We start from the raw sequence: 21106 nt of genomic DNA, 5'->3' as shown, positions 1-21106 counted from the left end.
CTTAGTTTTCTCTTGCGGGGGGGGGGGGGGGGGGGTGGGGGCAAGGGGGACAGAAAGGCCAGTAATGGGCAAGAATGTCATTTCTAAATTCCATGATAAGCTGATATTGTCAGATAAAACATCTTAATACCTAACTTATGTCACAAGAAACATGAGATCCTTGGAACTGTGTGAGAACCACTATAATTATTTTTTTCCATAAAGAAAGATGAATAGAAGATGACAGAATGTTGACACTGTGATTACATTTTCCTATCACGCCACAAATTTAAAAGATTTCAGTATCACTGCCTAGGGTGGGTTTTTTTCCCCCTTAAAACTAAAAAAAGGTGCTAAAAAATACAAAACAACTTGTGGGTTGACATATGTAACTCTAGCACTTCTTCAAAAAAATATTTAAGGGGTAAGTAACTACTAGTAATCACATCCTATGCTCTGTGCTGCCCCTGTTTGAAATCAATCTTTTCCCCAATGGCAGTTAGAAAAAGACAGCCGTACTTTTGTTCCCCCACACTTTAAAATTAGATAACTACAATGGTGGTGCAAAAAAGAAAGAAATGGAGTACCAAAGGATCCTATTTCACTATATAAAGTGCATAATACAGAAGGCATAGGAGTCTGTCCTTTGGTCACACAGGAATAACGGTCCTACTCTGACTATTTCAGTACAAAGTAAAGATAGAGCTTGGTGGTAGTGACTGGGCATAAGAAGTCACGAAGTCCCACTGTGAAAGCCTGCCTCAGGAGCAACAAGTACCACCCGATAGTCCTGGGTGTGCACATGGGTGCCCAGCAGTGGCGGCATCACTGAAAATAAGACCCCATCCCTGCCCTTAAGGGCAGTCAAATATTAGTGGAAGAACTTTAGTGCGAACAATTTCTCCTAATTGTGCTCAGGAGCACCAAATTTGGTCTGGGACACTGGGGAAATCTGCACAAGTATGTGGTTATAGATAACCTCCCAAGAATCCAGGCCCATGTGCAAACCTTCCTGTGTGTGTGTGTGTGTGTGTGTGTGTGTATAAAATATATCATATATCATATCATATATCATATCATATATCATATATATATGATAAGCTGATGCTGTCTCTAGGTAAAACATCTTAATACCTAACTTATGTCAGGGGAAACATTAGATCCTTGGAAGGATATATACATACACACACACACACATATATATCCGTATATATGGATATACATACATACATACATATCTGTATATATGGATATACATACATACATACATATCTGTATATACGGATATACATACATACATACATGTATACATACATAATTTTTTTGCATACTTTATGCAGCATAGGATGGACACTTACAGGGATGTTCAGAGTTGGAACACATTAAACTTGCAAATCACACCTCTGATACCTAGCCATCCCAAACAAGTCCATCAAGACCTTCACACAAACCTAGATCTCAATCTCATGGCCAGTTGTTTCGGTTAAACAATTTAAAAAACAAGAAAGTGACCTACATAGGTAGTCTATAATGGAAAAGGAGAGACTTCCCTCTCTTTCACTAAAAGCACATTTTCAGGAGTGAGGGACAGAAGGAAGGAAATGAAAGGCACACCACACCTTTCCTGCTCATATATAAACCCATTTCTGTATGGTGGTTCATAAAGTACCCAATGTATTTATAATGGAGTCCATATAAAGAATTAGAAGCTAAAATTAGAACATATGTTAAAAGTATTTCATATATTAATTAGACTATGGGGAAATAAATATTTTGACTCAAGTACTTAGTTGTTTCACTGAAAATTCTACAGACCTATGCTGAACATTTTTTTAATTAAAATATAGAAGTGAAAAAAGAATCTGATAGAAACAAGACCAGAGACCATGGCTTTGTAGAACTCCAGGGGCACCATTCACACTACTTTCTGTTGGTGGAGTTGGCCAGGGCCACCCTAAGTAGACACATGGTGGCCCTGAAAATGATACAGGAATGCTATTGCTACTGAGTGCCATGGCCCATCCCTAGATTCTAGGGCAAGGGCCCTTGTATTGTATTTGCAGGACAAGTGCCTCCCTTTCTAATGAAGGTACCTTCCTCCTTTGCTGTTTCTCAACTTCAATTTCTCTTATTAGTAAAAGGGGGGTTTAACCCATGCTGGCAGATACATGGACAAAGGATGTTAAGTTCCCCCCCTCCCACCCAATTTCAGAGAACTGAGAATCTTGCTGAAAGCTAGTGTCATTTTTGCCTATCTAGCACACAGATTTTATAGGGAATCACCTATCTCTATTCCTTGCACTCTTGGGATCACAGCCCCTACCCCTCCAACCCCATGAAATATATGCCAATGCTGAGCAAAGACCTAGGATAGGCAAAGCAGGATTTCTCTCTGGAATTTTATTTTATTTCTTTTTTTTTGTTGTTTAATGTTTATTTTGAGAGAGAAGGAGAGAGAGCACAGGCTCCGTGCTGTCAGCACAGAGCCCCATATGGGGCTCTATCCTACAAACCGTGAGATCATGAGTTGAAATGAAGAATTGGACGCTTAACCAACTGAGCCACCCAGGAGCCCCTTTACATTTTTTTAATGTTTATTTTTGAGAGGGGGGGGCGGGGAGAGAGAGAACGAGCAGGGGAGGGACAGAGAGAGAGGGAGAAACAGAATCTGAAGCAGGCTCTGGGGTCTCACTTGTCAGCAGAGAGACTAACATAGGGCTTGAACCCATGATCCGTGAGATCATGACCTGAGCCGAAGTCAGACACTTAAACAACTGAGCCACCCAGGTGCCCCTCTCCCCAGAATTCTAAATCTCCACAGGTACCTGTGCTTTCCAGTTTTCCTGTAGGTATAAGGGCTACCTCATATTCTTCAGGAAAATTCTTTTTTTTTCTTTTCTTTTTTTTTTTCTTTTTCTTTTTGCCTAAGTTTAGTTTCTCTTGCTTACATTCAAAATAATTCCAATGCAACAACTAAAAGAAAAAGAATAAAGTAGAGACTTTGGTGCTAGTTGGTGGCTTCTCTATGATCTTCCAGAGGTACAAACCAAGTCAGCCCAGAGAACAGCAAACCAAGAAAGTAGGCATTAGTTCAATACTGTTCCACTAAGATGAATGTCCCAGGGGACAGTCTACCAAATGGACTCCAGTGAAAAATGTTCCAAGCTCCATTCTCAAACTACTGGAAAAAAATAACAAGTACCACATTGATAATTCAAATGCAAAAAATGTCATCACCAGGCAACTAAAATACATTTTGAGCATATATTCCATTGGATTCTTTGCAGTTGTTTTTAGCTGCCCCAACGCCCAGGCTTGTGTTTCTTAACACATGAAGAAGAGGGTTCAGTGAGTATAAATATCAATACACAGGCAATTTACTATTTTTTAAAATAAATGTTCATTCATTTTTGAGAGACAGAGCGTGAGTGGGGAAGGAGGAGACAAGGGGATAGAGGATCCGAAGCAGGCACCATGCTGACAGCAGTGAGCCCGATGCGGAGCTCAAATTCACAGAGTTGTGAGATCATGACCTGAGTTGAAATCACACAGTCAACGGACTGAGCCACCCAGGGACCCTAATTACCCTTTTTAATAGTGAGATCGTACGTTTTATAGTACTGTGCAAATGACTCCATGTACTGTTTCTCCTTTGATCTTCACAAGCCCTCTCTAAGCAGGCAGGGAAGCCAGGTATCATTAATACACATTCTCCAAAAGAGGTAATTAGATCAAACCTTGCCCAGAATCATAGAGCTAGAGGTGGCAAAGCTGGCCCAAGGAGGCTCAAATCAAGATCTCTGCCCAACAAACCCAGTACTCAACTGCACACCCTGACAAATCCAGAATTTAGAACCACACTGTATTTACTCCCAGGGGTCCTCATAGGTAACGGAAGAAATGGAGCTAATAAATCTGTGGAGTAAGCTAGAGAAGGGAAGCACTGGGAAAGAAAGAGCCCACGCCCTACCCTGTGTTAGTGGGGGGAGAAAAACAGTTTCAGCAGTGTTGCTTCACTAACCACATTCATTTTTTGGCTTCATCATGAAAGCTATTAATTATCATTAATGTACTCACTGTAAGTATCGTTGGAAACAATGAGTGTGGTTAATAAAGACACCATGTAATAAGCCAGATCATCGTTCAAAACTAGGCAAACATCTCTGATACACAATATTCAATTTTAGCACTTAAATATTAACAAAAACAAAACACAGGGGCTCAGTCGGTTAAGCCTGGGTGGCTCAGTCGGTTAAGTGACCGGCTCTCGGTTTCGGTTCAGGTCAAGAACTCACAGTTCGTGAGATGGAGCCCCACATGGGGCTCTGCACTGACAGCGTGGAGCCTGCTTGGGATTTTCTCTCTCCTCTCTCTCTGTCCTTCCCCCTCCTCTCTCAAAATAAATAAACTTTAAAAATGAAAACAACAACAACAACAACAACAACACCACACTGAGCATGTTTGCTCTAGAGTTAATCGGTCAGTCAATTATAGGCTAAGTGCTACAGATTAAATACTTACAGGTTAATATAGGTAATAAACATATTGCCCTTCCCTTTCAGAAGCTTAAAATTAGTCCAGTTCCATGACTTCCAGAGAATAGAGCCATCGATTCTCTGACTTCCATGAATCTCTTCTCCAAATCATTCTATCTCCTGCCAGAACCTTCTGGTAAAACAAAATCACAGAAGGAGAGGCTTGAAATGTGGATCAAATGCTTAAAATCCAGAACTAAATGCAAGACAATACTTTTCAACGTGGCTCAGTAATGGGCAATATAGATGACATTCTGTGTTTTTAAAAGTTACATCCATAGCAGGAATCACTCTTGGGTCCAAACATAATCTATGGCTAACACCCAGCCAAGGTAAATGTATGCATTTGGAGCAAGATGTTGGCCCACAGTTAAGAATGAATAACAGCATGGCTAGATGCAGTGCTAAGGTTCCTGAGGCAAAGGAGCGGGCACCAAAGGAATACTAGAAAAGCAAGGCCCTGAGAACAAGAAGCTAGAGGAAGCACTCAATGAATCACAACACATGACAGCCAAGTTCATGTTCAAACCAAACGTTATGTGTTTACATATTCATGAATATATGAAAGACATTGACACTAATTTATTATTTTATTTTATTTTTTTATTTTATTTCATTTCATTTCATTTTATTTATTTTTAACCAGATCTAAGATCCAGTTCTAAAGAGTAGCAATTCCAGTTTTCTACATGTTAGCCCAGGTTCTATTCTTGGAAGAAAAAGTATTCTATTATGATATATGTATAGATGATATATACAAATTTACCATGGGCTTAAGAAAAATAAAGTACTTCCAATGACAGATAAGCAGGCATGAAACAAAAGAATAAAGAAAATAAGTGATTCTTCATGAAAGAGAGAATATAAAAGCTACATCTTGAAGTGCTGAACCTGAATAAAAAGTGCTCTTGCTTGTCCCAGAAGATAGCAGAGAACAAGAACCAGGATCCTCACACCATGGCACAGCAATGGTTTCCCCAAGGGGTTATGCCAAGAGCTAGCTACTTGCTATGGAGTTTTTCCAGCCCTTGGGAAAATATTATTTATAAAAAAATAAAATAAAAATTCACATAACCTCACCTACAATGTTTCTGAAAATAGGCTGGTGATGGGGTGGGGGAGCTGGTGGTAGAACGTGTTAAATTCCTCTTCAGTATCACACCCTTGCCCTAAGAGGAATTTAGATATAATTTTGGTGTATACACCATCACCACCAAATGCACACATTAGAAAGAACACAGGTATATATTCTCAAGCAATTGGGAATTATTCAAGATAATGAAAATTAAAGAAAGAATGGTTCACATTAGCTAGGAAAGGTCTTTCAGTTAATTGCCACTTCTCTGTCCATTTACCAGAACCTTCCTGGAGAGCTAACATGTTGTATGTCCATGTTCTATGGCTTGTAGGCAGTCTCAACCCTTGGATATCAGTTACACAAAAGCAGCAAGAACTTAATAGTCATATGTGGAAGGGTAAAGGAGGGGAGGACTTACACCCAATTCTTCTGTTCATAAATTAATAGCTTGTGAATTCGAATTTCAAGGTGGATAAATACAGTTAACAAATATCCAGTCTCAAAAATATCTCCTAACAACTAAAAGCCAATAGACGTAAATTTAAACCAAAATGAAACCTAACCACTCTCCCCCGCCCAAGACAAAGCCTGTGCCATTTAGGAAACAGGCCAATAGTGACAACCCTATCTTGGTAAAATTTTAATTTACCCACAACTCACTCCTGGAAATGGAGCTAGAGATCTCATTTCTAATGTAAGGGATGGTAGACAGTAATGTATTTATATATTGTTTCAGAACATCTAACTTGCACTGGGATATGAGCAAGTCTGATTACTGGACATACACAGCCCTTTGGAAACCAAACCATAGTAAGGAAACACTGCCCAGAAACAAGTAAAGCATGAATGACACATCCTGTTACTTCTCTCATTTTAGGCTAGGAATAAGCAGCAACAGTTTACCAGCACCTGAATTTACCTCTTTGCCGTGATTAATGTCTTGCCTGGATTTTATAGGATAGAGAAAAGTCTACAGTCAGCCAACTTTCCATGGCGATGGACGTGTTCTATCTCTGCACTTTCCCAAAGAGTAGCCACTAGCCATGTGTGGCTAGTGGAGGTCTGAAATGTGACTAGTGTGACGGACAAATGCAATTTGTAATTAATTGTAACTAATTAGAATTTAAATAGTCACATATGGCTACTCGCTGCCATACTGGACAGCATAGAACATATTTTATTTAGAAGAATCAAACCTCAGACCTCTCATAACAATGATGTAATCAGAAGACCTCAAAGGTGAAAATGTCACATAGAGACAAAAGGATGACTTTCGTTTATCGAATAACACTGGATTTACACTGGATAAAATGTAACACAGATAAGCCACTTACAGTACTCAGGTTGAAGGTAGCTGTATGAAATGCTGTGGTGACTGATGCCTTCGAAATCAGTCACAGACACTCACACGGAGCTAATCCTGAGACCTGGCAGATCACACAGTCTGCCTCTTTGAGTTCACTGGGGCCAGTAACAAAAAAGGCACATATACAGATTAGGAGGAACCAGTTTTCTGTCCCCCACCACATGAGAACCAGCCTTTTTCAGACAGTTTTCTTTCTCCCAAGACCAGGTCAAACACAATGCCAGATGAACAAATATCTGCTTAGAACATTTTTAAACTGCAGGAAACTCCTATTTGGGGGAATATGGGAAGGCATTATGAACTCTCAACCCAGTCATGGCTGGACCACAGTAAGTCAAAAGAAATACATTATGTATAGATTTAGAATTCAATTCTTTAAGTTCCAATTGAAGTAATTAAGCCAAATACATTAATTACTGTAGAAATTACATAATAGGGTAGCCAACAGACAACACATCAACTGTTACTCTAATCTTAAAGTATATCAATACTTCACGGTGATATGAAATTGACCCTTGAAATGGCTAAACCTAAAATCTTTTGTTGAGGGGGGGGTGCAAATCTATGAAATAGAGGCATAATAAAATGCATAGGCAATTTGCAATGGGTTGTAATAAATAGGCAGCTATCCAAAAAATCACACCCTCCCACACGCACACGCACATATACATATATATATACACGCCCAACATCATTTTATTTTTTAACTTTTTTTTAATGTTTACTTATTTAGAGGGGGGTAGGGGCAGAGAGAGGGAGAGAGACAATCCCAAGCAGGCTCCACATTATCAGCACAGAGCCCGACACAGGACTCGATCCCACAAACTGAGATCATGACCTGAGCCACTATCAAGAAAGAGTCAGAGGCTTAGCCAACTGAGCCACCCAGGTGCCATCCCCCAACCTCATTTTAATGAAAGATATTGACTCGACAGAGATAATACAGGACACTGAATGCATGCGTCTGAGATGGACAGTTTTTAAGGGAAAAGAGATAGGATCATGAAGTCTTGTCCTGATTTAAGTCATTTCAGGGAGGGACTCTGGCAAGTCAGAGGAGGTATGACTATACAGCTCTCAGAAGAGCAGACCAGCTGAAACAGGGCTAGAGAGGCCCCAGGGAACAACACTCACCTTCTAAACCTGCCCTGTGTCACAGAGACTCACACTGGTGTGTGAATGAAAATCTGGAGGCAATCCACCAGATCGCAAACATTCATAAAGTTCTTTTCCACAAGCATAGAAATAGGGAACGTAAGAAAAGCAGTCATAAGAGGCAGGCCTTCTCTGCCACAGTGTGGTTTCAGTAGCAAAATAATCCAATTGCTTACTGCCAGTGTATAACCAAAAGTAACCAACAGTGGCCAGAAGACAGCGGGAGTTAGATCTATGTACCAGAACTAAGAAACAACATTGCTTGTTATTCCCTTCCCTGCCTGCTCCGCAGGTCCCACACAGAGCAAAGGATCTGGGATCTTGTCTCTGGACGGTGCACTGGCCATTTCCAGGATCTCTGAACCTGCCTGTTCACTGCCATGGGGGATTATGAAAGGTCCTGTCATCCTGACCTCAGACACGGCAAACACAACCACCGCCCGCTACAGGCCTTTAACAAGCCTGAGAGGTTGCAGCCTGCAGAAAGCATGGTCTAGGCCAGTCTTGCCAGCAGCCCCGAGCCAGCTGACCAGCATCCAGTCACCGTTTCTTTTCCAAACACCGACTGAACAAACCTTGATTCAGCGCTTAGGTTACGCTCCGGCGGAGAACAGCACAGAGGAAGCACCGAGAGAATGACTGGAGAGAAACTATTCTGGGCATAAACCAAGTACATGTTCCTGTGGAATTGTTAATAACTCAGGGGTCTTTTATGTGTGTTTGAACCCTCCACGTCTAGCTGAGGAAAAGACATATTTCTTTTTTCTCCTCAGGGAGAACGAAAGCAGGAAAGTAAAATTCCTGGTAATGTCATATCCAGTCAAACAGGAAGGTTTGTACGCTCAGGGCTGAAAGGTTTCCAGCACTACACTGAGCCAGTCTGAAAATAATTTACTTGATTTTCATTTGTTTCATTTCCTCCAAAATCATCATTCAGGTCCCGGTTCCCATACCCACCAAGACAACAGGAGGCCTTCCATAAACACAACTAAAATAGACAAATATAGTATCTAAGAAACACCTGGGATGTAAAGGCATTGGAATCCTCATTCACTGCTGGCAGAAACAGAAAATGGTATGGCCACTCTGGAATACAATTTGACAGTTCCTCAAAACGTTAAACATAGAGTCTCCATATAACCCAGCAATTCTATACTTAGGTATTTACCCAAGAACACTGAAAACATGTGTTCACGCAAAAACTTGTACACAAATATTGACAGCAGCACTGTTTGTGATAACCTAAGAATGGGAGCAACCTAAATGTCCACGAATAAACAAAATGTGGTATATCCATAAAATGAAATATTATCTGGCAACAAAAAAGAATTAAATGCTGGTACATGTGGTGAATGGATGAACTTTTGAAAACACTATACTAAATCAAAGAAACCAGTCAAAAAAGGCCACATGTCGTATGACTCCATTTGTATGAAATGTCCAGAACAAGCCAATCTATCTATTTGGGCAGAAAGAGGATTAATGGTTGCCTGGGATGGATTTGGGGATGGGAGGACGAGAAGGATGTCCACAGTCACAGATGACTGCTTATGCCTATGATGTTCCTTTCGGGAAAGTTGAAAATGTGCTAGGATCAAGGGAGCCTGGCTGGCTCAGTCCAAAGAGCGTGCTACTCTTGATCTCAGGGTCGTGAGTTCCGGCCCCATGTTGGGTATAGAGATTACTTAAATAAAAAAACCTTTTAAAAAATTTTTAAAAGAAAGAACATGTTTAAGAATTAGATAGTGGTGATGGTTGTAACAACTCTGAATAAGCCAATGAACTGGGACAATAACCATTAAATTTACTCTAAAATACATGATTTTTGTATGTGAAATATCTCTCAATAAAGCATTAAAAGAAAGAAGGAAGGGAGGTAGCAGGGACAGGAAGCAAAAAGCAAACAAAGTCAGACCTGAAATGTCTTACCCGGAGTGATAATTATTCTTCGCAGGGTATTTTTAACTTTTTATCTTGCCATAACCACAGACTCACAAGAAGTTACCAGAAAAAAAAAAAAAAAAAAAAAAAAAAAGGTACAGAAAAGTTCCCTGCTTCCCCCATTGGAAATAGCTTACATAACCATAACCATGATATATTATCAAAACCAGGAACATCACAGTTAACTAGACTATAGATCTTACTCAGATTTCTAGGGATGTCTCCCCCCCACCCCCACCCCCCAGGGATGCCTTTGAAAAACAGCTTCTGGGTAATAATCCTTGAGGTTATACTCCTACTCTTTTTACCAGTCATTCTGGTCAGATTATAGCCAACTAATCAGTAATTCCAGTGACAAAGAGATGAGTGGTGGACATTTTAACACGCCCTGGTTAAGAAGACTAAATTACCACTAGTAAAAAATATTTCCACCAAAGCACATTAAGTGTCATATATACTTGATGGGCCCTTCAGAGTCCTGTTGCTCACCAAACTTTTGCCCCCGAAGGCTGCTCGATGAGGCTCTCTCTAGAGTGATATTGGTGAAGTGCTCAGGTAACTAAAGCTCTCAGAGAGCCTGTCCTTAGCGGACCAAGAACTTGTAATTCGCCGTCCTAATTCTTCCTGAGAGAAAACGGTCTGTTGGAGAGCTGACGGTGGAAAGAGTAAGACAGCAGATAGCTATTTTAATTTCCGGGTGGAAAATGGCACGAAGAGACTCCTTCTCGAATGAGGTCTTCCACTAGGCTCCCCAAACTTCCTTTACAGTTCAGCTTCACGACTCAGGCACAAAAATTACCACTCAATTATCTGAGAATCAGTATTCTGATGTAACATCCTCCTATGTGCTTTTCTTCTTTCTCCTTTTACCTCCTAACTTTTCCCTCCACTGTTTTGGTAAAAAGTGACCTGGGCCAGAGAAAAGTGCTTTCCCTTTCTCATCATATCTGTTAAAACATATGGGAAAGGAAGAGGTTGAGACTACTGGCCAAAGCAAACCATTTTGGCTTTGCTGCAGTTTAAAGAAAAGCGTCTCCACAAGAGAGGTAAGAACCTTCCCAAGTGGGCAAGAAAGCAAGTGGCCTGTCACGGGGTCTGTGGGAGCAGTCAGCACTTCCTGCCAACCAGGAAGAGGAGGAACCAGAAGCACTTAACATCCCACAGCCAGGTATGGGGCCCACCCTCTGCAATCAGTCACCAGACATTCACTCCAGTTATCCTGGATCACCTACAGCCCCAAACGGCCAAGGTCAATGAGGAAAGCAAGTCCTGGAAATCACAGCGGGCTTCGGAGGGACATTTGGCTTTGTGCTAATGCCACAGGCAGAAAAGGGTAGCCCAGGCCACGTATGGTAAGTATCCTATTTGGCTGGGATCTTAATGGCATGTTGATTTTAATAATGGCAATAGATGAGCACTGCAGAGAAATGAATCCTGAAATGAGACCGTCCTTTATCAAAGGCAAAATCCAGGAAAGACTCTGCTTCGACAGTGCTTAAACCCAGGACACGGGAAAGCACGCCACAGCATGGGAAGGAGAACAGCACTGGGAGAAAAGAGAAGGGAAGCATTCTTCTGCCGGTGGCATCGCTCTCTACTGGTTTAACATAAAGGTTAAAAAAAAAAAAAAGCTTCACCATCCCGCCACCCAGCCCAAATAAGTAAGAGAAGCCCACACCCAAACAAGACAAACATTTACAAATATGTACACAACATAACCTTTTATTCAAGGGTGGAATAAAAATAGACGTGAGTCCCTCCCCTGGCATTATAACATAAACAATTTTTCTTTCCATATAAAGTAAACATTTTCTCCTTCTACATAAGTGCCCGCTGCACTCAGCTGGCAGTGGTGTTAGTTTACATCCTCCACTGGTCCTCTGAGCAGCAGCTCAGGTAAGGGGTTGAAGAGTGACCTGCAAATTGGACCATCGGGGTCCTCAGCCTGGCTCCAGTGTTAATAGGGTAACTCCAAACCATTCTGAGTAAAATGGGAAGGTGGGATTATCAGTGTTTTTCAATTTTTTTAAAGCTGTGAAACCCTTTATCCAAATGAAATCTCATGGAGAACCTCAATATATAGAAGACTTTGAATGAAAACAGGCTGGTTAGAGCCAGAAGGGGTGTGGGGAAAGGGGGACTCTCCCCACCTCCTAGAATTGGGACTCTACAGCACATAGTATGAAAACCACTGATGAGATCCCTTAAAATGAAAACTCAATCCTACTTTAAAAATTTAAACTGTAGGCTGCCTGGGTGGCTCAGTCGGTTAAACGTCCGACTTCGGCTCAGGTCATGATCTCGCGGTCCGTGAGTTCGAGCCCCGCGTCGGGGTCTGTGCTGACAGCTCAGAGCCTGGAGCCTGCTTCAGATTCTGTGTCTCCCTCTCTCTGACCCTCCCCCGTTCATGCTCTGTCTCTCTCTGTCTCAGAAATAAATAAACGTTAAAAAATATATATATTTAAAAAAAATAAATAAATAAAATAAAAATTTAAACTGAAACCAAGAAAAAAAGACAAACTGGTATAAAGTAATGGTTTCTAATACCTGTCTTTTGGTTGGCGGGGTGGTGAACAAAGGCAATAATTCATAAACACGAAAATGTCTCACACAGATATGTATGCCATCTTCCAAATGCATCTGTATGTTGGGATTCATCACAAATTCATTTAAAATGTTACTGAATTCAAGGTCATGTGGGAATCTAGAATTTCCTTTAATTAAAAAGGAATCATCACGCTGGGAACCGGTACGAAAGAGAAGGCCGCAATATTCCACTTGAATTAAACAAGTAAATCTCCGTAAAAAACCATCTGTGACTTTTTTTTATTTGAAAGATTCTACTACTTACAACGTCGAACCAGTTAGATCCCCTTGTCTGTTAGCTGTGGCTGTTAGAATATTGCTTCGAGAAGGGTTGAGGCCATGTCCAGGCTGAGTAGGAAAGAAATGTCACATTAGATAAGCATTAGATAAACGCTGTCTGCCACGGCTGTGTGGGGAAGAGAAAGTGGGGGAAAGGACATGTGCATGTGACATCCAGACTGTGTCAGATAGGTATCTAAGAGGTTATTGGAGACCTGAGCTCTAACTCTATCATTATACTAAATTTATTAGTAGGCAAATCACTTACTCCAGGTTTCAATTTGCTAGGTCTAAAAAGGGGTCATCTTGACTTCTGATGCAGAACACTCAGGGCCAACTCAGACAGTGACTGCTACACTCCTTTAAAAGCCACTGGAGACAACAAAACTGTCACAGAACTGGTGAGCTAATTCAAACCTCACCATTTTACATCTGAGGAAATGGAAGCCCAAGACACTTGGCCAAAGTCACATAAGCAGATAGCAGTCTAAAGAATTTGCAGTCCCCCACAGGAGAGTTTCTTACTACATTAGCCATCATAATGTGGTTTGAAATTTTGACTTAATTGCTTGTATTAGTTATCCTACTATAATAATCAGGGCTTTCTGTTTGATACTATAAAAAAAAATTCTCGGGGCACCTGGGTGGCTCAGTCGCTTGAGTGTCCAACTTCGGCTCAGGTCATGATCTCACGGTTCATGAGTTCGAGCCCCGCCTCGGGCTCTGTGCTGACAGCTCGGGGCCTGGAGCCTGCTTCAGATTCTGTGTCTCCCTCTCTCTCTGCCCCTCCCCTGCTCACGTTGTCTCTCAAAAATGAATAAACATTAAAAAAAATTTGTTTTTAAATTCTCACGTCAAAAAAGTTCATCCCTCCCTCTAGTACAATCAACTAGATGATTATACTAAGTAAACCATAGTGTTGTTGCCATAATATGGACCTAGGTATTAAAAATGTTTCTTTACAGGGCACCTGGCTAGCTCAGTCAGTAGAGCACACAACTCTTGATCTCAGGGTTGTTAAATTCGAGCCCCTTGTTGGATACAGAGATTACTTTACAAACTAAAATCTTTTGCACTGCTGGGAGGAAGCACACTGGTACAGCCACTCTGGAAAACAGCATGGAGGTTCCTCAAAAAATTAAAAATAGAACTACCCTGCGATCCAGCAATTCACTACTAGGTATTTATCCAAAGGATACAGGTGTGCTGTTTCAAAAGGGCACATGCACCCCAGGGTTTACAGCAGCACTATCAACAATAGCCAAAGTATGGAAAGAGCCCAAATGTCCATCGACGGATGAATGGATAAAGAAGATGTGGCGTGTATATATATATACAATGGAGTATTACTCAGCAATCAAAAAGAATGACACCTTGCCATCGCAACAACGTGAATGGAACGAGAGGGTATTATGCTAAGCGAAATTAGTCAGAGAAAGACAAAAATCATATGACTTCACTCATATGTGGAATTTAAGAGACCAAACACATGAACATAAGGGAAGGGAAGCAAAAAGAATATAAAAACAGGGAGGGGGACAAAACATAAGAGACTTAAATACAGAGAACAAAGAGGGTTGCTGGAGGGATTGTGGGTGGGAGATGGGCTAAATCGGCAAGGGGCGCTAAGGAAGACACTTGTTGGGATGAGCACTGGGTGTTATACCGAGGGGATGAATCACTGGAATCTACTCCTGAAATCATTATTGCACTATATGCTACCTATCTTGGATGTTAAATAAATAAATAGATAAATAAATAAAATCTTTTTTAAAAATAACAATAAAGTAAAATAAAAGTGTTTCTTCAATAGAAGATAAATTACACATTTGAGAATCTCAGTAAACACAAACCAAATAATAGTTGCCAATCTTGGTAGAAATTAATGATGGTCTATCTTACAAAGTGTCAAAGCTTGGCATGCTTAGGACGAGTCCCTTTAAATAATGAAACTTACATAAAGCTACAAATTGTGACTCCATCAGTCATATATTCCACTTATAACTTTTATAATAAGAGTTACCTGGGATTGGCTAAATCAGAAAATGACAGGGCCTCAGTGTTTTACATTTTTTTAACCTTTTTTTTGTAAATTCATAAAACAATATGGAACTCCTTGCCATTAACAAGAAAAGTACGTTTCAATTCTTTTAATGCAGATCTTTATCAGCCACAGAATAAAAGACTTTATAATCTCTATTCTATTTCCTACAGGATTTTGCCATTGCAAATCAAGAAAGCGTTGTGGAAAATTAAGATAAAATATTTCACAGTCCATTTTGCATTGGAGATGTCATTTGTCCACAGAATGTGTGAATAAAGTGTCTGGTTTCCCACTTACAACTGCATTTGGTACTCTTGGAAATTCTGTTCCATCAGCCAATTTTACAATGAGTCAAGCCACTTGTGATCTGAATGATGCCTAGGAACTAACGAATCAGCTGGGGAGAAATATCTATTCTTCCAGGCTAGGAAGACATGAATTGACATTTCAGAAAGGAGAGTGCCAAAGAAGACTCCTCCTCAGGATCTTGGCCCTTACTCTGGAGAATCCTCTCAAAAGCCTCTACACCACGGGGTCAGACCATGTCTCCCAAACAAATACACAGGGAGAATCTGTCAACACTGGCCTTACCAGAAAGCTCTGTGGGTTATGTTCCGCATTTTGTTTGTTACTTCGCGAAGGAGGACAGACAGCCACGGTGCCTCAGAACAGAGTCCCAGAAAAAAAGGATGTGAGCAGAGCCATGATAACACTAAGCTGTCTTCTCTAAAGTATACCGGTAAACACTGCATTCTGTTCTATTACTGAATTACCATAACCATCTAAAATTAGTTTTAGAACATGAACCTCCCTCCTTGCTTGGTAGAGAACTATTTTCTGTTTAAATGAGAACAAACCTAGAGCACTTGAGGTAGGAGAAAATCAATTTCCCCCACAATATGGACTTATGACACACTGACATGAAGACAACTGGACTGTGATAAATACAGCATTTTTGGTAACATTAGGTGTTGTATAGGCAAGATGCTTTAAATATTTTAGCTAAGCATGTGAATATCTGTTTTACAATACGATTTATAAACAAAAAGCACTGGGTATAACATTTCTTTTATCACATAAACCAGTCTAATATAAACTTCTGCCTCCCTCCTCATAATATTTGGATTATTTCATTGTTCTACCTCCTATTCTTCCAAACATGTGCAGTCCAATGGAAAAACTACATATCATCTCCCTGTCCCCTCTGCCTTCAGAAATGCCTTCTATGTAGCACAGCCTCACAGTCAGCAGAAAAAGCGCATATAGTAAGAAACAACTGAGGCCAACTCCAGGAAATGCAAATGGGCCATAAAATGACAGGAGCTGACCTAAGGTTTTCCTTCACATAATGAGGAAAGGGCTTGTTGAGATAAGTAATTATGTAAATCTGCACCGAGACCCTTAATCACAGAGAAATATTTTCAGTCATTTTAAATGTGCCTGAAGCTCTCATAAGTTTCCTTCTAACGGGTTCCATGATGGTTTACTGCATTTATGAAAAGTTCCGGGAGCTTCATATTTGCATTGCTAATTAATCTCTTATCTGTTTAAAACATTGAGATTTAAACAGATACATGGGCAAGCAGGCCGTCTGAGAAAGAAATAATACAAATGGCCTTGGGAAAAAAAGTTCTATTGAACAAATTTCTAAAACGCAAGTTAAAATACAATGTGATAGCATTTGCCAGTTGTTCAGTCACAGATAATTGTAAGATAACAATACTCAGCATAACACATGTGAAGTGAAAGATCCTTTCATACCCTCATCAGTGTCGACTGGCAAAACCTTTCTTGAGGACAATTTGGCAGCACTTATAAAAAACTTTAAAATTCTATATCTTTTGACCCATTTATTTCATATCTAAGAATGCATCCTTAAAAAAAATCTGAGACATAAAAAAGATGTTCAAGTGGTTTTTAATGGAAAAACATTAGGAAAATGATTACCCTACAACAGCACATAAAATAGAAATACATGCAGCCAGCTAAGAAGTTTATTAAGAATTTTAATAAGTTCACACTCATTAGGATAACTACCATAAAAAAAAACCAAACATTTTTGTTGGTGGGAATGTAAAATGGCACAGGTGCTATTAAAAACAGTATGGCAGGATCTCAAAATATTAAAAAGAAAGCTACCAGATGAACCAGGCTCTGGGTATATCGCAAAAAATTGAAAGCATGGTCTCAAAGAGGTATTTGCATGCGCGAGTTCATAGGAGCATTATCCACAATAGCCAAGAGGTGGAAGCAACCTGAATGTCCAAAATGGATATAGTTGTAATGGATAAACAAAATATGATGTAATGAAATACTATGCAGCTTTAAAGAAAAAAAAAAAAAAAAAAAAAAAGGAAGTCCTATCACATACTACAAAATGGATGAATCTTGAAGACTTTTGCTAAGTGAAAGAAGCCAGCCACAAAATAACAAATACTGCATGCTTCCACTTCCCTAACATATCTACGGTGTCACATTAATAAAAAGAGTAGAATGGTGGTTATCAGGGGCTGAGGCAGTGGGGGTGGGGGAGGAGAAAAGGGGAGTTGCTGAAGTGATACAGTGTTTCAGTTCTGCAAGGCTTAAAGGTTCTAGAGATGTTTCACAACAATGCAGATATACTTAACACTATGGAACTATATACTTAAAAAGGGTTAAGATGTAAATTCCATGTGTTTTTTACCACAATAAAAGAGAGTTTTAGTGTCAACTATACTTGAATTTTTTCAAAAAGGTTTAATAACATGAAAAATGCTTATGTCAATATCTAGTTGGGGGAAGGAAACAAAAAAAGCATAGATAATAATCAAAAAATTTTTGTTAAACTTCATAAAGATGTATGCCCCTAATGTTAACATTATTTGACTCCTTGGTAAGATGCTTCTCTATTCCTTTATACTTCCTATTTTTTTTCTTTCATATGGGTTCATATAGTAACCTGTATTACTTTTCTAATCAAAAAATAAAATAAATTTCCGACGTAATAGTTTCAAAATAGCCTTGATAATGGGCCATGCTGGGCAGGATAACATTTGTCAAAGGAGGGACTACTGTTAAGAAAAAACCTAAAATTTAGAAAGGGGTAAAACAGATGACTGGGTATCTTTTCAGTAGAATGCTATTTGTGGTCTAGCAGGTCCTACAGGGATTATCTTTGACATTTTTTTTTTTTTTTTTTTTTTTCCTTTTAACTAGGCCAGTGGTTCTCTCAAGTGTGGTTTGGGAAGGCCTGGAGAGCCTCAGGCCTTGTCAGGGTGTTTATGAGTTCAAAACTGTTTTCATAATAATATCAAGATGTTATTTGCCATTTCTCTCTCATTCTCTCAACAAGTACACAGGGGAATTTTCCAAAACTTTCAATACTCAGGATGAAGTCATCAATCCAGATGATAACATAAAATAGGTTTCATTATTATTTTTTTTAATGAAAGAACAGTTTTAAAGTTTCTCAATTCTGATTCTAATCTAATTAATACATTACACAAATTTTTCTGGGTTCTTCAATACTTCATAAGATCAAAAACCCTGAAAATAAAACATAAGAGACTCTTAAATATAGAGAACAAACAGAGGGTTGCTGGAGGGGTTGTGGGAGGGGGGATGGGCTTAATGGGTAAGGGGCTTAAGGAATCTACTCCTGAAATCATTGTTGCACCATGTGCTAACTTGGATGTAAATTATAAAAAATAAATTAATTATAAGAGTAAAAAAAAAAAAAAAGATCAAAAACCCTAAAACAAACAAGTTTGAGAACCCACTGGGCCAGACTATTTCACAGCTTTGTGGGAGTAGGAATTAACTCCTAAAAAAGCATACAACAATGTAATGGCTCTTATCTATAACACAGCAAAGAGGTTTTGCCTGGCAGAGATACAACTGATTTACATACATGCAGAAAAGAAAACATGAATTTTTATAGTCCTTTAGGATATTAACTAGTTTTGTATCTACTACAAATTTATTTCAGCATTTCTGATTATGGACAGGTGGATGGATCAATGGATAGAGATATATCTGTATTTTAAATGATCTTTTGAGGGGTGCCTTTTGAGGTGGCTCAGTCGGTTGAGCGTCCGACTTCAGCTCGTCATGATCTCGCAGCTCTTGAGTTTCGGCCCTGCGTCGGGCTCTGTGCTGACAGATCAGAGCCTGGAGCCTGCTTCGGATTCTGTGTCTCCCTCTCTCTCTGCCCCAACCCACTCGCATTCTGTCTCTCTCTCAAAAATAAATAAAAATTAATTTTTTTTAAAATTATCTTCTGAACTGGTCCTAACATCCTTCTGGTTCCTTCTAATAAACAAAGTTGTTGATGTGTTTATTTTATAATTTTGAGAATCTTATTTTTTTAACTCTTTGAAAATTATTCTTTAGCATAGACTATCAGATCAGTTTCTGCATACAGGCCTTAATAAAAACAGAGAACTCGGTAATTAATAACCTTATAAAACAGAAAGCACCAGGCCCAGATAGGTTCACTGGTGAATTCTATCAAACATTTAAGGAAAAAGTATACCAATTCTCTACAATCTTTCAGAGAATATAAGCAGAGGAAATATTTCCTACCTCATCCTATGAAGCCAGCACTATGCTCATAACCAGAAAAATATATTACAAGAAAAAATAGGGCAGTACCTCTCATGAACACAGATGTAAGAATCCTCAAAAACATTAGCAAATTGAATCCAACAACGTACAAGGTGAATTATATACTACAGTCAAGTGGGATTTGTCCCAGGTAAGCAAATCACATGATCATATTCATAGATGCAGGAAAAGTATTTGACAAAATCCAACACCCACTCATGATAAAAACCCTCCATAAACTAGGAATACAAAGGAACCTTCTCAACTTGATAAAGACTATCTACAAAAAAAAAAAAAAACAGGTTGCAGGATATAAGGTTAATAATAAGTCAATTGCTTTCCAACATGCCAACAATGGAAGAGTAAAAAATGACATTAAAAACAATACCATTGACAGTAGGCACCCCTCAAAATGAGATACTTACGTATAAGTCTAACAAAATGTGTACAAGATCTATATGAAGAAAATACAAAACTCTGAATGAATCAAGGAAGAATGAAATAAATGGAGAGATATTCCATGTTCATGGACAAGATGACTCAATATTGTCAAGACATCAGTTCTCCCCAACTTGCCACACCCATTGTTTACATATTGTCTATGGTTATTTTTCCTACAATAATGGCAGAATTTAATAGTTGACAGGAACAACATGGCCTACAAAGCCAAAAAGATTTCCTATCTGTCCCTGTATAGAAAAAGTTTTGTATCCCCTCTTCTAAGTAATTATGCTCTAAGTAAGCTGTTACTTACCTCAACCCAAAGCTATTTTTTCCTCCAAAACAAAATTTAAATTAGATAACCTCTTCTTTCTTTCAGTGACAGTCAAATGAAATTGTTCTCCTAAAATAATATTAAGCGTTGCATTTTTTAAAATAGAATATTTCAAGGTTAAGAATTTTAAATATATATCATGTTCTCTGAGGATAAAGGACATGTCTTTGGAGAGCCTACAGATAAGAAATAACTAGCAATGCCCTATGATTAAAAAGCAGTTGTTTCATGATCTTCACAATTTTTAAAATCTGGTTATTTTCCAGAACTCATAAATGAAATACCTTTCTCCTTAAGAATTTTTCTCCTTTTATGGAAGCTAAAACCCAATTCAACAAAAACACTTAGGCCAAAATTTAAACAAATCTAGGTATCACTTAATGAATCTATATGCTGTATATTTCCTATAAGAATTTAAATGGCACTAATTCATGCACTATAAGTATATAACACTTAGCCTGCTCTCAGTAATAGGAGTCTGAAAAACCTAACATACTTGCTCTACTCCCAAATATTTTTCTATTTATACAAACATGAATCGAGTAACTTACTATACATTCCTTTTACCAAATAAGCTTTTCTACCGCTAATGATCAGATAGGTCCATCGCTTCTTTTCATCTTAACTAATATACATGAAATGGAGGAAACAGAGAGATGTTGTACTGTGAGGTCGACACTGTGGGAAATTCTATAGGACAAACAACAGTTTTTTTCACATGTTGCCAAGAAAAATGCTGCACAGGATGCATAGAGGCTTAATGAATATATACATTTAAAAAACT

The 21106-nt window shown here is 39.1% G+C and overlaps 1 protein-coding gene across 2 annotated transcripts in view; it reads right to left on the bottom strand.

Moving 5' to 3' along the window:
- DAAM1 (dishevelled associated activator of morphogenesis 1) overlaps positions 1–21106 on the bottom strand; it is a 175129-nt gene that overhangs the window by 138393 nt on the left and 15630 nt on the right. The window contains exon 2 of one of the 2 annotated variants that reach the window (XM_047863974.1): positions 12906–12988. The exons of the other annotated variant lie outside the window; for it this stretch is intronic. The gene's annotated coding sequence lies outside the window, so the exon portion shown is untranslated. The remainder of the gene's footprint in view (positions 1–12905; positions 12989–21106) is intronic. 2 annotated transcript variants of the gene reach the window in all.

This window comes from Prionailurus viverrinus, chromosome B3 (genome assembly GCF_022837055.1).
Source record: "Prionailurus viverrinus isolate Anna chromosome B3, UM_Priviv_1.0, whole genome shotgun sequence".
Lineage (NCBI taxonomy): Eukaryota > Metazoa > Chordata > Mammalia > Carnivora > Felidae > Prionailurus > Prionailurus viverrinus.
Note: the sequence above shows the minus strand (reverse complement) of the source record. Positions and strands in the feature narration are given on the sequence as shown.